Here is a 16,007-nt window from a genome sequence, read left to right on the forward strand (position 1 = left end):
TAAAATAAAATATATGTAAAAATTTAGGGGGTTTGCGATTTCATTTTTTTGTTTTCTTCGATGATTAACTTCAAAGCAAGTAGTTTTAAAGAAAAATGAGCCAAATAATTAATGTAGCCACTCTCATTGCAAATCCATTTATGTATATTGTTATGTATTTGCGATTCGATTTGACGCCGTGGAAGGGGAAACAGTCGACGCGGAACGGCGCGGCTGACTCTCTACCTCATAGTAAACAGCAAACTGAAAATCAATTATCTCTGTAACCATTAATCGGAAGAAAATCTATCATATGTCATTCGATTCGCTACATTATGGACTACAATATTAGTCGTATTCATTTCCTCAATAAATCGAACAGTTTCCTTGATAAAATAATATATATATGTAAAAATTTAGGGGTTTTTCGATTTGATATTTTGTTTTCTCTGATTAACTTCGAAGCAAGTAATTTTAAAGAAAAATGTGACAAATAATTATTATTCATTGCGAATCCATTGATGTATATTGTTATGTATTTGCGATTCAAGTTGACGCTGTGGAAGTGGAAACAGCCGACGCGGCTCACTCCCTTCACCATAGTAAACAGAATAATACTGCTGTCCACATTGCATCTCATTACACTATTGCGCTCAAACAATTAACTTTGTCTATTGTTTTGACATGCGCTGTATCTAGATTTTCACTTTTCAATACTCTAAAAAAATATTCTAATTTTCTTGATTTAATCATGCTCATGATAAAAATCAGGATTTCGTTGTCTGCTCACAGAATTTATTATATTAATTTGAAGTGTGCCTTCTCCATACGAGTCAGAGGTATCACAATTTGATAACTCTAGTTTAAGATATTGATGTTTTCCAATGAAGTTTCATGATATATTGTGTCTGACTCCTTCATCTTATCCTTATTTTGTGAAAAATGAAGATTCAAAATTTCTTTTCATAGCTTTTCTTGTGTTTAATCTTGATTCATCACTCTTTATAATTTAAACACTTGATAATGGGACGAATATCATCAGATCACATGAACAAAAAAAAGTGTAGGCTTAACTGAGATACGAAAATCAATGTACAGTACCTATAATAAATAGTAAAAATAACAAAATTTCTAGAAATAATGCAAGTTTTTCTAGGTACGAATTTCAAGGCTCATAAAATGACTTTTTCTCAATCACAGGCAGAAACTCCAATGATCATCATTTTAGTAATTTAATGAAAATTGTATGTATTGTACATTGTTCGACGTAAGATAAGCTACATCTTTAAGGTAATCAACGTATTTAGGATTATCATGTTTATGAATGAAAGCGAGACTGTGATAGAAGATTAGTCAAACTGAAATATAAACATTATATACAATGCATATTTCTGATCAACTCAAATTACAAATGATAGTATCAAGCCGAAATGAATTGAGCAACTGAATTTCAAAGTTACTATCCACTGTTCAAATCGCACTGTGATTTCCTTTTACTTCCAAATGGATTGAATTGCCACACTCTTCAACGTAACAATTATTGTAAAAAAAACAGTGGAATGTGAACGTCATCCAAATAGCATTTGAATTTCAATTTTCAGATCATGAAATTCATAAAAAACTAATTCTTGAGAGAATAGTGATGAATTGCAAATAGTGCAAGTAACATTGATACAAAGCGATACAATGAAAATCAACGAATAAGAAATACAATATACAACATATTATGGAATCCCCCTACTAGACTATCCATCTGTGTGTAGGGGGATAATTTAATACTGGACTTATCAAATTTATATTACCGTTAATTTATATTATTTATAAAGCTTATAAAATGTGAAACCAACATTTTAAATTTTCTCTATTGGAGCAAAACATCGATAGAAAATAAAGAAGTGAGTGCACTAGAACTCACTTACTAACTCATCACTTCAACCTTCAATGATCACAATGAACTAGAATGGTATGAAAACTAGGGATGGGTATCGAAAGACAAAACATCGATGTTTTTTCATCCTAACATCGATAAGTGAAAAACATCGAACAGTAAACATCGATGTTTTTAAACATCGTTTATCGCCCTACGTTTTTATGGATGATACTATCAGTCCAGTCAATATAGACATAAAAAAGGGGTGTGCTTGCAATTTATACTGTAGTTCTGATTTTAAATATATTATTTGGGTACATAAGAGAAGTCCAGAACCAGTTCCTTCATGCAAGATTTCCTTGTGCTAGATACAGAATAGTCCAAAAACCTCGTATTTTCGGCTCATTTTCCAGTTTTCAGCTATTTCTGCCAAATCTCTCCCAGATTTTAAAATTCTGAAGAAAATGAGATCACTCGGAACTCTCTATCTCCAATGAGTACTTAGTTATTATTTTGCAAAAATGAGTGAAATTTGAAGAAAAAATCAATTTTGATGAATTTTAGTTTTTGATCAACAATATCTTCCGATTGTTACAATTTAGATGTATATTTCAAAATCCCTCTAGGCGTATTTTTGTGCTATACAATCTGAGATCAGGTAGAGCGCTCTATGTCATAAGGATTTCCAGGTACACTTGACAACAATGCTCCTTGTATTGTGAAAAACACCTAATTTTCAGCTTCAACCATCATCACCATTTACTTTGTCCTCACATTGATATTTCGCACAATGACATAAGTTCATGGTTAAGAATCACCCGTTAGATGCACTTTATTTTAGTATTTCCTAGTAGAGGCTTGCTTAAGGACACCTCAAGGATCAAAATTTCAAACACTTATAAATTACTTTTGACACAATGCTCAGATTTCATCGTACTACACTTCATTCTTCTCGGCTCGCCAAGGCGGTTCAAAATCATGCATCAACAATCAAATTCGGTCAAAAAATAGAAAATTTATTGTTGAGTGTAGGTACTTAAGCCCATATTCAATACATAAAAAATGGCCAATTTCTATATTCAAAGATAGCTTACATAGGTATCTCGGTAACCCCTTATTATAAAAATTATTACATGATCTTGTAATGTACAATAGAATTTTCTATTTCATCTGCTGTAAACAATTCATGAAAAAATATGTTCGTAAAGTGAGATTTGATTGTTGAAAAAAATCCGGAAATTGTAGATATTTTTCTCATATTAACTGTTTTGGCAGTTCTATGATAGCGAAAAGTGATTCAAGATGGATTTTAGACAACTGAGCTCGTAGAGGATGAATTTATCTACAATTTATAATCAATCGTAAGTTTCTATGATGTGTCAGACTCGTTTTAGAAACTCTTAATCAACTGTAAAATTACGAAAAAAATGTAAAAACTGAAATCGCCATTTTTAAAATCTTAACTTCCAAATTGTTTTGGAATCGGAAGTATTATTTATTGAAGTGGATAGAGGGGGACGATTTTCACATTCTCACTAGATTTGGAAATTTTATCAGAAGTATTTCACAAGACATGCAACTTTGAATAGACTATAGAAATTGGTCATTTTTTGTGTATTGGAATATGGGCTTAAGTACACTCAACAATAAATTTTCCATTTTTCGACCGAATTTGACTTATTATGCATGATTTTGAACCGCCGTGACGAGCCGAGAAGGATGAAGTGTAGTACGATGAAATCTGAGCATTGTGTCAAAAGTTATGTGTTTGAAATTTAGATCCTTGAGTTGTCCTCAAGCGCGCCTCTCCACTAGGAAATACTGAAATGAAGTGTATCTTACGGGTGATTCTCATAGAACATAATCTCAAGAACTTATGTCATTGTTCGAAATATCAATGTGAGGACAAAGTAGTTGGTGATGATGCTTGAAGCTGAAAATTAAGTGTTTTTCACAATACAAGGAGCATTGTTGTCAGGTGTACCTGGAATATGAGATAGAGCGCTCCACCTGATCTCAGATTGTAGAGCACAAAAAGAGCTTCTAAAGTGACTACAATTTTATCTGGAGCTATTGTTCCATTATTTTAACAGTTACTAACTGGAATCACAGCAATTTCGGACTTGTGGTATTCAAGTAACAGAGTCTTTCGAATAGTTGAAGTCAGGTTGTGACTAGAAAGATACATCCACTCTAGTTCACAAGATTTGTCATTTTCATGGTCTAGTCTGAAACCTCTCGGGATATCCTCGAGGATTCGGTCTTGAAATTTCACCCTAAGCTAATTTCAGCAATCATTGATACTCATATCGTATTCATTCAATAGATATTTAGGAATCATCTATCGTACACCTGATAGATTTTTTAGGAAATGAAAATGGATTGAGTTTTTTTATATGGATATCTGCACTCCTTACAATACGAGGACCTCTTTTCCAGAGCTAGATTAATTAGTGTTAAACACATGTTGAGGAAATAATTGTAGTAAGAAAAAACTCTTTCTTCCTAAGAAACGAAGAATCCGACCTCTTATTCAATTGTAAATAACTAACTATCCAACCTTGACACGGACCACAGAAGTAATGTAAATCTTCAAGAGTACTGTATCCAACAGTCTCACATAAAAATACAGAGAGCCTGATTGAAAAATAAAAATAGCAATATGCAGGAAATCAAAACTTATGCGAGATCTTTCACAAGAGTGATCTATATTCACGAAAAACACTAAACAGAATACTACACTGAATATGATAAAGATAATGATTATAATTCTGTTACTATTGCTTATTGCTCTCACGATAATCCTCTTCAAACAAAAAAATCTGGTGTGGTACACTCACACAACTTTCCTTGCTCATATTTGAAACTACGATCAGACTTCTGTATTGTCACAAAGTGAATTTTTGTGACGGATGGAGAGCCGTCGAATAGTGTAAAATTAGCGAATTTATTCTGTCTTAGAATTAGAATAGGGTCGACTGCCGGATATATTTTGTTAGATTTGCAGTTGTGTACATGCACATCATCACCATCGTCGCCAATCCCTATGAATTAGCAGCATCCGTATCATCAAAACGATAAGCGGCTACCGAGTCGGGTTGGTATCGTTCTTCATGAAATTTCTGGAATAGAAATATTGTTTACCGGCCTGAATTAGTGTAGCAATTACTATCATTGTCATCATTGACTGCACCCTTAGCATCAGGAGCAGCTGAGTCAAACCCCGTCACATGACCAGTGGCGTGATCGTCTTTTCAGACTCTCATTGGTCAGGAAGCTCTTTTCCCCCGGCCTCCTAATTTTCAGCGACCCGGTGCAGCTTCAAGAAGACCTGAGAAAGAAGCAGTTGTTCGGTGAACGGGTTCGTGTACGGCTGCGTTCCGAGCGGCGCTCCTAATAGTGGTGTACTAGAGGGTTAATATTCTATTCTGTATTTTAGTGAATGGAATATTGTATGTCGAATTGCCGACTGTATTTGAAGATAGAACTTCCTGGGGGATTTTCTTTCTTGTTGGTTATTTTTCCTAAATTCGTATCACTGGGGGTGAACGAGTTATCCTTGGTTTTGAAACCTGTAAGGGATCTCAAGTTTGTGCTACAAATAGTTGAGTGGGGAAATTTAGCTAGGCTCTTATAGCGGATTATTTTTGAGTACTTAATTCTTAAGTCTCGACTCTGTCGCTTCACGACGTTTTTAATTATAATACGGGAAGTGGGAATCGGTTCGCTATTCTCCGTATCAGTATCCACGTCATTTCAGGTAATTGTATGTCAGGACTGGTAGTCCGTATATTTTTCCTTCTCTGTAGTAAGGTGGCCTTTAGTTTAAAGAGTAATTTTTCTCCATTGAGTTTTTATTCTTGTAGGGAAATCCCTGTCCTTTTTAAGAATAGTTTTCTCAATTAATTTTATTCTTGTGGGAAAATCCCTGTTCCTTTTGAGAAAAGTTTTCTCGATTAATTTTTATCCTTGTAGAGAGATTATTATCATTTATGGTAAATTTTCCTTGCTTAGTTTTCATACTATAGAGTGGCCCTGTGTTTTAAATTCGCTTAGCAGTTTCTGACTTGCTGTAATTCCAAGTAGGAAAAGTCCAATCCTTTTCCTAGAGAACTCAGGTGCAGCTTGAGTTCGTCCTTGTCGAAGTTTCTAGACTGCGACGTCCATTCTCTTTCTCTCTCTTCACTTTCCCTATTCTAAAATCCTTCTAGCTCTCAGGTACAGCTTGAGGACTTCCTCGCCGAAGTTTCTAGACTGCGGCACCCTTTCTCTTTCTTTCTCTTAATTCTTCCTGTGTTAAAATCCTTCCTGATCTCAGTTCCAGATTCGAGATCGTCCTAGTCGCGGGTTTTCAGACCCGCGAATCCTTTCTAAAATTCTTAGAAACCTGTCTTCTTTAATAGCAAATATTATTTGCTGGTTTTCCCTGTGGAAAATTCACGAATTTTCCCGTGATCTCAGTTGCAAATTAGAGATCGATCTTGTGGTAGTCCTTAGACTGGCAATTACTTGGAAAAGTCTATTGAAATCTTTTCCGAATTAGGAGTCTCTGACTCGATATTTTCCTTGTGGAAAATCCTGGAAAAATCCTTTCCTACCCTGACAACGACAGACTGTTGTCTTCCCGATATTATTCTACAGACTGTGTCTGTGGAAAATCTTTTCTATCCTCTCATAATAGTCGACATACTGACTATTAATTTAAAAGCGTTTCGGACGATTGAGAGCGATTCCCATACCCTTAAGGGCAGTCACAGATTGGCCCTAATAACCGGCGCGCAGTCATCAGATTAGCGCGGGAATCCTGTTTAGCAGTTTCAGAATTGCTGAAAATCCTTTCGCAGCTGCAGGCTCGCGATTCAGAAATCCTACACCTAAAACCTTATCCTCTAAACTTTAATTACCACATAATTGAAATTGATATACTGTATTTAGCTAGCAGGTCCAGCTTGCTGAGAGCTAGAGCGCAATTCTCAGATTGCGGATTATTGAGCAGATATTTATTTGCTGTAGAGAATAATAATCTTATTATTGATTCTCTGTTCCCTATACCCTATACCGTATACCTCATACCCTGCACCCTATTCTCTAAACCACATCCGGGCTTGCAGGTACAGCTTGCTCGCCGTCAATTCGCAGTTGGTTCAGATTGCGTACTACCTTTATAAATAGAATTATTGGTAGGGATCTGATAGTCAGATCCGTCTCCTTGTATAGGGTTATCTTAATCTCCCTTAACACCCACCCTGTATTCCAAAGGCCGAGGGCTGAATCAGCCAGTAACGCCATGGGTAAACACTCTTCCCCTGAAAATAAAAATCTCGCGAAAGAAGCAGAGGGTAAAGAATCAGGATAGAGGGAGAAGTGTAGGTCCGGTAACTCCACCTGTCAGTACGGCTACTGACCCCGACCCATATCCGACTGTAGCTAGTCCGCGTTGTAGCAATACTTCGCAATTATTAGGAACCTAGAGGGTGGAATAGGTCATGCTAATAAAACTGACGTCTCCCATCGTGGGGCTAAGATGTCTGGCGCCCAAGAAAATCGCAAAGAGGGTTTAGGTGAATCCCAATCCGCGATGAGTGTACACGGAGAAGAGACTACTCATCAGGATGATGAAGTTGTACAGGCGGTCCGCCGGGAGGACCTCGCGGAACGCGAAGCCGACCCCAGAGTGTCGTGGGTGTATCGGCTGAATAAGGAGGAAGCGGTCGGCTACCTAGAGAGTCTCGGCCTGTCGGCAGCGGGGACTGTGAAGGAGCTGAGGAGGAGGATGGTCGAGCACCTTCGATCCCGGACCGCTGCTGCCTCTCAACCAGGTACAGAGCCGGCACTGTCCCGCTCTTCAGGCACGTATAGTCAGGGAGAAGTCTGCGACAAGGTAAGAAGTTGGAATTTACATTTTGATGGTGTATCGGATGCTCCCAGTTTCATCGAGAGGCTCGCGGAACTCCAGGGCGCATATGGGATCTCTGGGGAGCAATCTCTTATAGCCTTGCCGGAGCTGATGGAGGGAGGGGCCCTACTTTGGATGCGGAATCGTCGCTCCCAGTGGAGGACGTGGGCTGATTTTGTAGAGGCATTTAAACTCCGTTATTATCCCCATTCTTATAGTAACGACCTTGAGAGTCAGATCATTGCAAGGAAGCAGAGGGAGGGCAAACCGGCTGATGAGTATGCCGAAGCCTTGCTTACCTTAATGAGACGGTTAGGTAGTTATGAGGGGGATAGGATGCTTCAAAGATTGTATTTGAATTTATTACCGAGGTATAAATTATATGTTCGTAGTGTAGGGGTTAAAAATGTAGATGAGTTGTTAGATGTAACCAGAGAGTATGAGGCGATTCGTGCTGAAGAGAGAAACGGGAGGTTATCTCTGAAAAGCACGAAAAGTGAAGAACAAAAACGGAGTGATTTTCAGTCTAAAGCCGCACCAAAACGCGAGAAAATAGGGTAGGAGAAATACAAGAGCCTAAGTGTTGGAATTGTAATAAAGTAGGGCATTGGAAGTCGAATTGTCCCGAAATTTCTAGTTGTCAAAAGTGTAAAGAATTTTTGATTATTGTAAATGTGTCTCACAAACCAATAAGGTATCAGGAATCGCTGTAGTAAAGTTATCACGTGTTTAAGTACGAGGTCAAAGTTGGGGGATGAGCGCATTTTTATTGATGTAGAAATTGCAGGGCAAAAATTTATTGCACTATTAGATATGGGAGTAGAGGTATCCTGTATTAGTGGAAAAGCTCTTAAAGTGTTAGAGAACGTAGGGTGTGTAAGAAAAGAAAATTGTAGTCACCATAAAATATTATCCAATGGGAAGTATAATAATTTTTCCACAAAAATTATAACTAATTTAAAAGTAGAAAATATTTTAGTTTCATTTCAACCGGTAGTTGTAGAGGGGCTTTCCCACGATGTGTCATTGGGTATGTCGTTTATGAAACAGCATAATATGAGTATTCAAATGCGTGATAGAATTGTAGAGTGGGAGCCTAGTATAGTTGATAGCGGAGTAACAGGTAGCTCAAAAGGTGAAGAGATGTCTAAGTCTTGTATCTCAAAAGTTGCTACAGTAGCTAGCGAGAGACGGGAGAGTGAGAGTGATGGAGATGGGATTTATGTCCATGTGGGAGTAGGTGGAATGGATCTCAATGCTTCAATTGATACGACGACAGATAAAACATTTATCTCTTCTGAAGTAGCTAACCGTCTTGGAGTAGAGGGGGAGCCCATATTACCGGTTATCGTTTGTGGGAAAAATTATAATTGGAAGGTATCTATCACGCCTAATATAAATTCGCGAATGGTTTTAGGATTGAAAAATCTCCGTGATATGAGGGCTGTAATAGAGTTACAGCCTCATGGTATTCGCTTGAGGAGTAGGGATGATGAGGGTAGATTATCAGTTGTCTCCGGGATGGAGAAGGTAGATAAATCCCCTGTAAGAAAACTTGAAAAGTTTTCAACTCTCTCTGAACAAGCTCCTGTAAGCGGGAAAAAAGTAAAACTCCATAAAAGAGTCGAATCTATTAAACTTTATACCTGTCCTAAAAATATAGAGAAGCAGGGGAATGCTTTATATATTAAGAATAGGCAGGATAAAGGTGTGGTACGGGATGTACTGTCACGGTTTTCTCATATAGAGGGTGGCGAGTTGAACAGAGTTAACTCAGGTTGTAGTGTAGCTCATTCAATTGAAAATCGCCGTAGCGGTAGCGAATTTAGTGGGAAAGGAGAATTGAAAACCCGATCCGAGATAAGGAGATCAGGGGTGAATGATTTTGATAGCAATTCATTGTATTCCAGCTGTCAACAGTACAAGAGCCGATGGAGAAGAGCGAAAGAAATAGGTAGATCTGTAAGGGTCCATATGAGGTGGTGAATGGTTCTCTTTTCATCTTTCATCTTTTTCTCCTTTTTTTTCATTCTTCACAGGTGCTGCGCCGTTTTACTTTTCCTTCCTTTCAGATTATTATACAGCTGCTTTCAGCCAGGGGCTGTCGTTATCGGTGTTGTCGGGAGATAACAAGCAATGAGGTCTATTGCTAATTGCTGTTATAATAGTTGGAGCAACAGGTTGTTCTTTTCCAGCGTTAGGTCATGCATCTTGTGGCTTGGAAGCCTGACCTACTGCACTAATTATCATTTTCTTTTCAGCTTGACACTTTCTTTCTCTCTCTCTTTATTCGCCCGTTATCTTCTCTCTTTCGCTTCCTTCTTGTTCTGAGTGCTGTACTTCAGGTGGTGATCTGGGTTCAACCGGAGTCAACCGGTACTCGGATGCTGTATTTTCTTCTCATCGCCAACCCCCCCCCCCTCCTTAGTAGGAGTGGGGTGTCACAAAGTGAATTTTTGTGACGGATGGAGAGCCGTCGAATAGTGTAAAATTAGCGAATTTATTCTGTTTTAGAATTAGAATAGGGTCGACTGCGGATATATTTTGTTAGATTTGCAGTTGTGTACATGCACATATCACCATCGTCGCCATCCCTATAAATCAGCAGCAGCATTCGTATCATCAAAACGATAAGCGGCTACCGAGTCGGGTGGTATCGCTCTTCATGAAATTTCTGGAATAGAAATATTGTTTACCGGCCTGAATTAGTGTAGCAATACTATCATTGTCATCATTTGCTGCACCCTTAACATCAGGAGCAGCTGAGTCAAACCCGTCACATGACCAGTGGCGTGATCGTCTTTTCAGACTCTCATTGGTCAGGAAGCTCTTTTCCCTCGGCCTCCTAATTTTCAGCGACCCGGTGCAGCTTCAAGAAGACCTGAGAAAGAAGCAGTTGTTCGGTGAACGGGTTCGTGTACGGCTGCGTTCCGAGCGGCGCTCCTAATAGTGGTGTACTAGAGGGTTAATATTCTATTCTGTATTTTAGTGAATGGAATATTGTATGTCGAATTGCCGACTGTATTTGAAGATAGAACTTCTGGGGGATTTTCTTTCTTGTTGTTATTTTTCCTAAATCGTATCACTGGGGGTGAACGAGTATCCTTGGTTTTGAAACCTGTAAGGGATCTCAAGTTTGTGCTACAATAGTTGAGTGGGGAAATTTAGCTAGGCTCTTATAGCGGATTATTTTTGAGTACTTAATTTAAGTCTCGACTCTGTCGCTTCACGACGTTTTAATTATAATACGGGAAGTGGGAATCGGTTCGCTATTCTCCGTATCAGTATCCACGTCATTCAGGTAATGTATGTCAGGACTGGTAGTCCGTATATTTTCCTCTCTGTAGTAAGGTGGCCTTTAGTTTAAAGAGTAATTTTTCTCCATTGAGTTTTTATTCTTGTAGGGAAATCCCTGTCCTTTTTAAGAATAGTTTTTCTCAATTATTTTATTCTTGTGGGAAAATCCCTGTTCCTTTTGAGAAAAGTTTTCTCTTAATTTTTATCCTTGTAGAGAGATTATTATCATTTATGGTAAATTTTCCTTGCTTAGTTTTCATACTATAGAGTGGCCCTGTATTTTAAATTCGCTTAGCAGTTTCTGACTTGCTGTGTATTCCAATAGGAAAAGTCCAATCTTTTCCTAGAGAACTCAGGTGCAGCTTGAGTTCGTCCTTGTCGAAGTTTCTAGACTGCGACGTCCTTCTCTTTCTTTCTCTTCACTTTCCCTATTCTAAAATCCTTCTAGCTCTCAGGTACAGCTTGAGGACTTCCTCGCCGAAGTTTCTAGACTGCGGCAACCTTTCTCTTTCTTTCTCTTAATTCTTCCTGTGTTAAAATCCTTCCTGATCTCAGTTCCAGATTCGAGATCGTCCTAGTCGCGGGTTTTCAGACCCGCGAATCCTTTCTAAAATTCTTAGAAACCTGTCTTCTTTAATAGCAAATATTATTTGCTGGTTTTCCCTGTGGAAAATTCACGAATTTTCCCGTGATCTCAGTTGCAAATTAGAGATCGATCTTGTGGTAGTCCTTAGACTGGCAATTACTTGGAAAAGTCTATTGAAATTGGTCATTTTTTGTGTATTGGAATATGGGCTTAAGTACACTCAACAATAAATTTTCCATTTTTCGACCGAATTTGACTTATTATGCATGATTTTGAACCGCCGTGACGAGCCGAGAAGGATGAAGTGTAGTACGATGAAATCTGAGCATTGTGTCAAAAGTTATGTGTTTGAAATTTAGATCCTTGAGTTGTCCTCAAGCGCGCCTCTCCACTAGGAAATACTGAAATGAAGTGTATCTTACGGGTGATTCTCATAGAACATAATCTCAAGAACTTATGTCATTGTTCGAAATATCAATGTGAGGACAAAGTAGTTGGTGATGATGCTTGAAGCTGAAAATTAAGTGTTTTTCACAATACAAGGAGCATTGTTGTCAGGTGTACCTGGAATATGAGATAGAGCGCTCCACCTGATCTCAGATTGTAGAGCACAAAAAGAGCTTCTAAAGTGACTACAATTTTATCTGGAGCTATTGTTCCATTATTTTAACAGTTACTAACTGGAATCACAGCAATTTCGGACTTGTGGTATTCAAGTAACAGAGTCTTTCGAATAGTTGAAGTCAGGTTGTGACTAGAAAGATACATCCACTCTAGTTCACAAGATTTGTCATTTTCATGGTCTAGTCTGAAACCTCTCGGGATATCCTCGAGGATTCGGTCTTGAAATTTCACCCTAAGCTAATTTCAGCAATCATTGATACTCATATCGTATTCATTCAATAGATATTTAGGAATCATCTATCGTACACCTGATAGATTTTTTAGGAAATGAAAATGGATTGAGTTTTTTTATATGGATATCTGCACTCCTTACAATACGAGGACCTCTTTTCCAGAGCTAGATTAATTAGTGTTAAACACATGTTGAGGAAATAATTGTAGTAAGAAAAAACTCTTTCTTCCTAAGAAACGAAGAATCTGACCTCTTATTCAATTCTAAATAACTAACTATCCAACCTTGACACGGACCACAGAAGTAATGTAAATCTTCAAGAGTATCCAACAGTCTCACATAAAAATACAGAGAGCCTGATTGAAAAATAAAAATAGCAATATGCAGGAAATCAAAACTTATGCAAGATCTTTCACAAGAGTGATCTATATTCACGAAAAACACTAAACAGAATACTACACTGAATATGATAAAGATAATGATTATAATTCTGTTACTATTGCTTATTGCTCTCACGATAATCCTCTTCAAACAAAAAAATCTGGTGTGGTACACTCACACAACTTTCCTTGCTCATATTTGAAACTACGATCAGACTTCTGTATATATTTATATATAATTGTTTTCAGAGTACTTTTTCTTTGTGTGAATTGTGAAATTCAATGATTTTTTTAGTCGTCATTCTTTTAAAGTCGTCAAAACAGCTGTTCTACACATGAAATATCTCGACTATGTGTTCTTTTTATGAACTGCGCTACCTACCTACCTCATGCACGAGAAGGAGGTTACTAAGTCCATTTCCCAAGGATGGGGTGGACCCCCCACTGGTTACCCAGGAAGGAGATTCATGCCAGTTGATAGAACTGATAAATAACTATACAGGGTATGAATTTGAAAGACATCGGTCAAGTTATTTTTGAGAAAATCGTGAAAAGCATGGTTTTTTAGTAATTATCCGCCATTTTTCTCAAGAATATTACGGAGCTCCTGAAATTTTTCCAGAAATGAGACTCATGTCATTTGATAGGGCTTATGAATAGCTATCCATGGTATAAATTTGAAGGAAATCGTTGAAGCCGTTTTCGAGAAAACCGTGAAAAACATGGATTTTTAGTCATTATCCACCATTTTTCTCAAGAATATTACGGAGCTCCTGAAATTTTTCCAGAAATGAGACTCATGCCAGTTGATAGGGCTTATAAATAGCTATCCATGGTATAAATTTGAAGAAAATCGTTAGAGCCGTTTTCGAGAAAAACGTGAAAAACATGTTTTTTTTAGTAATTATCCGCCATCTTGAATTGAATTTTATTGAATTTTTTATTGTCGGATCCTCATGGTATAAGGACCTTAAGTTTAAAATTTCAAGTCAATCGGTCAATTAGGAATGGAGTAATCGTGTTCACAGACATACACACATACACACACACAGACCAACACCCAAAATTCATGTTTTTGGACTCAGGGGACCTTGAAACGTATAGAAAACATGAAATTAGGGTACCTTAAATTTTTTTGGAAAGTAATACTTTCCTTACCTATGGTAATAGGGCAAGGAAAGTAAAAATAAAAAAAAACTTGTATCAAATTAAAAAATTAGAATTGTTTTTACTTTTTAGTTGGGAAAAACAATGAATGACCGATGTCTAGGTAAAACCATCGATAAGTGAAAAACATCGAACAGTGAACATCGATGTTAAAAACATTGATGTTTGATGTTGAAACATTGTTTTTAAACATCGATGTATCGATACCCATCCCTAATGAAAACCATGAAATTGATAATCAGGTACATTTTTCAAATAGCTTCACCCAACTAAATCTGTGAATGCCAAGTCATAAGAAATCATGTTCAATAGATTTAATTTGAATGCTTCAAATTAGCCTGAGAAAAAGCCTGAGGAAGAGCAGCAATGAATTGGGAAGGCCACCAAAGTGATCCAGCGTCACACAGCAATGAGTTATTGCCTCTACTTTGTCAGAGATAAGGACTTGTTTCCATCATGGCTGACAATCACTAACCTCATCCCTAAGAATCCAATTGTCTACAGAGGACCTGATGCAGCCGAACACTTCATCAAAACTCTGACCATGCATGCGAGAGACCTGGATGAGGCAATCAATCATCGTCAAATAAAGATGCTTCCACTTTTTGAGAGGGAGAAAGCCAGGCACAATGCTGCCACCAACTGTGAAGCCTGCGAGAAACCATTCAATGGTGACAAGGTTTATGATCATTGTCATATAACAGGAGTCTACTGGAATGCTCTGTACAACAAGTGCAACCTTCAAAGATGTCGTACAAAATTCATCCCTGTTTTTCTTCACAACTTTTCCAATTACGACACTCACTTGATCATACTGCACCTTGGAACCGATAAAAAGCAGCTGACTGTCATCCCAAACACATCAGAAAAGTACATATCATTCACCAAAAAATTTTCTCAACAACTGCACCTACGATTCATAGATACCTTCAGATTCACACCGGACAGCTTGGACAACCTAGTCACCAACCTTGTCAAGTCTACTGAAGAAGTGTCAACAGTGCTACCACATACAGCTAGAGAATTTGGAGACAAACTGGAATTGGTTTCCAGAAAGGGTGTGTTCCCCTATGAATATTGTGACTCGTGGGAGAAACTGAAGGAGACCTCACTACCACCAAAGGAGACGTTTTTCAGTAAGCTGACTGACAGCCACATCAGTGATGAGGCATATGAACATGCTCAACAAGTGTGGGAGAAATTTGACTGCAAGACCTTGGGAGAGTACAGTGACCTATACCTCAAAACAGATGTTCTCCTTCTGGCTGATGTCTTTGAAAGCTTTAGAGATATGTGCTTGAAAAACTATAACTTGGATTGTGCACACTACTTCACATCACCAGGCTTCTCCTTCGATGTTATGCTGAAGTATACAAAAGTTGATCTAGAACTTCTGACTGACTATGATATGTATATGTTCATTGAACGAGGCATCAGAGGTGGCATAACAACATGCATTCATCAACATGCCGTAGCCAACAATGCCTACACAGGAGCGCCTGTCGACCCCAAGAAGCCTACATCAAAACCTACGTACAAAGAGAACCTGCAACTGCTTTATCAGGATACTGACAGCTTATTCTACATTGTGAAAACTGAGAACCTATACAATGACATCATCAACAACCAGCAACTGAAAGACACCTTTGATACATCCGAGTATCTGACTGACCACCCATGCTATTCAGACACAAACAAGATGGTACTTGGAAAGTTCAAGGATGAATATGCAGGCAGAGCTCCTCATGAATATGTAGGTCTACGATCAAAGCTGTATGCCTGCAGATGCTTCACCAAAGATCCAAACCAATTGAAGAGTGGTTTGATAAAGAAAGCTAAAGGAGTGAGGAGACCAATACTGGGGCAAGAACTGTTAAAATCACACCCAGATGCTAAACGATACATCACCTTTCAGGACTTCCTTGAATGCCTCTATGAGAACAAAGACATCTCTAGGAAGCAGGTAATGTTCGGTA

This window comes from Nilaparvata lugens, chromosome 6, assembly GCF_014356525.2.
Source record: "Nilaparvata lugens isolate BPH chromosome 6, ASM1435652v1, whole genome shotgun sequence".
Lineage (NCBI taxonomy): Eukaryota > Metazoa > Arthropoda > Insecta > Hemiptera > Delphacidae > Nilaparvata > Nilaparvata lugens.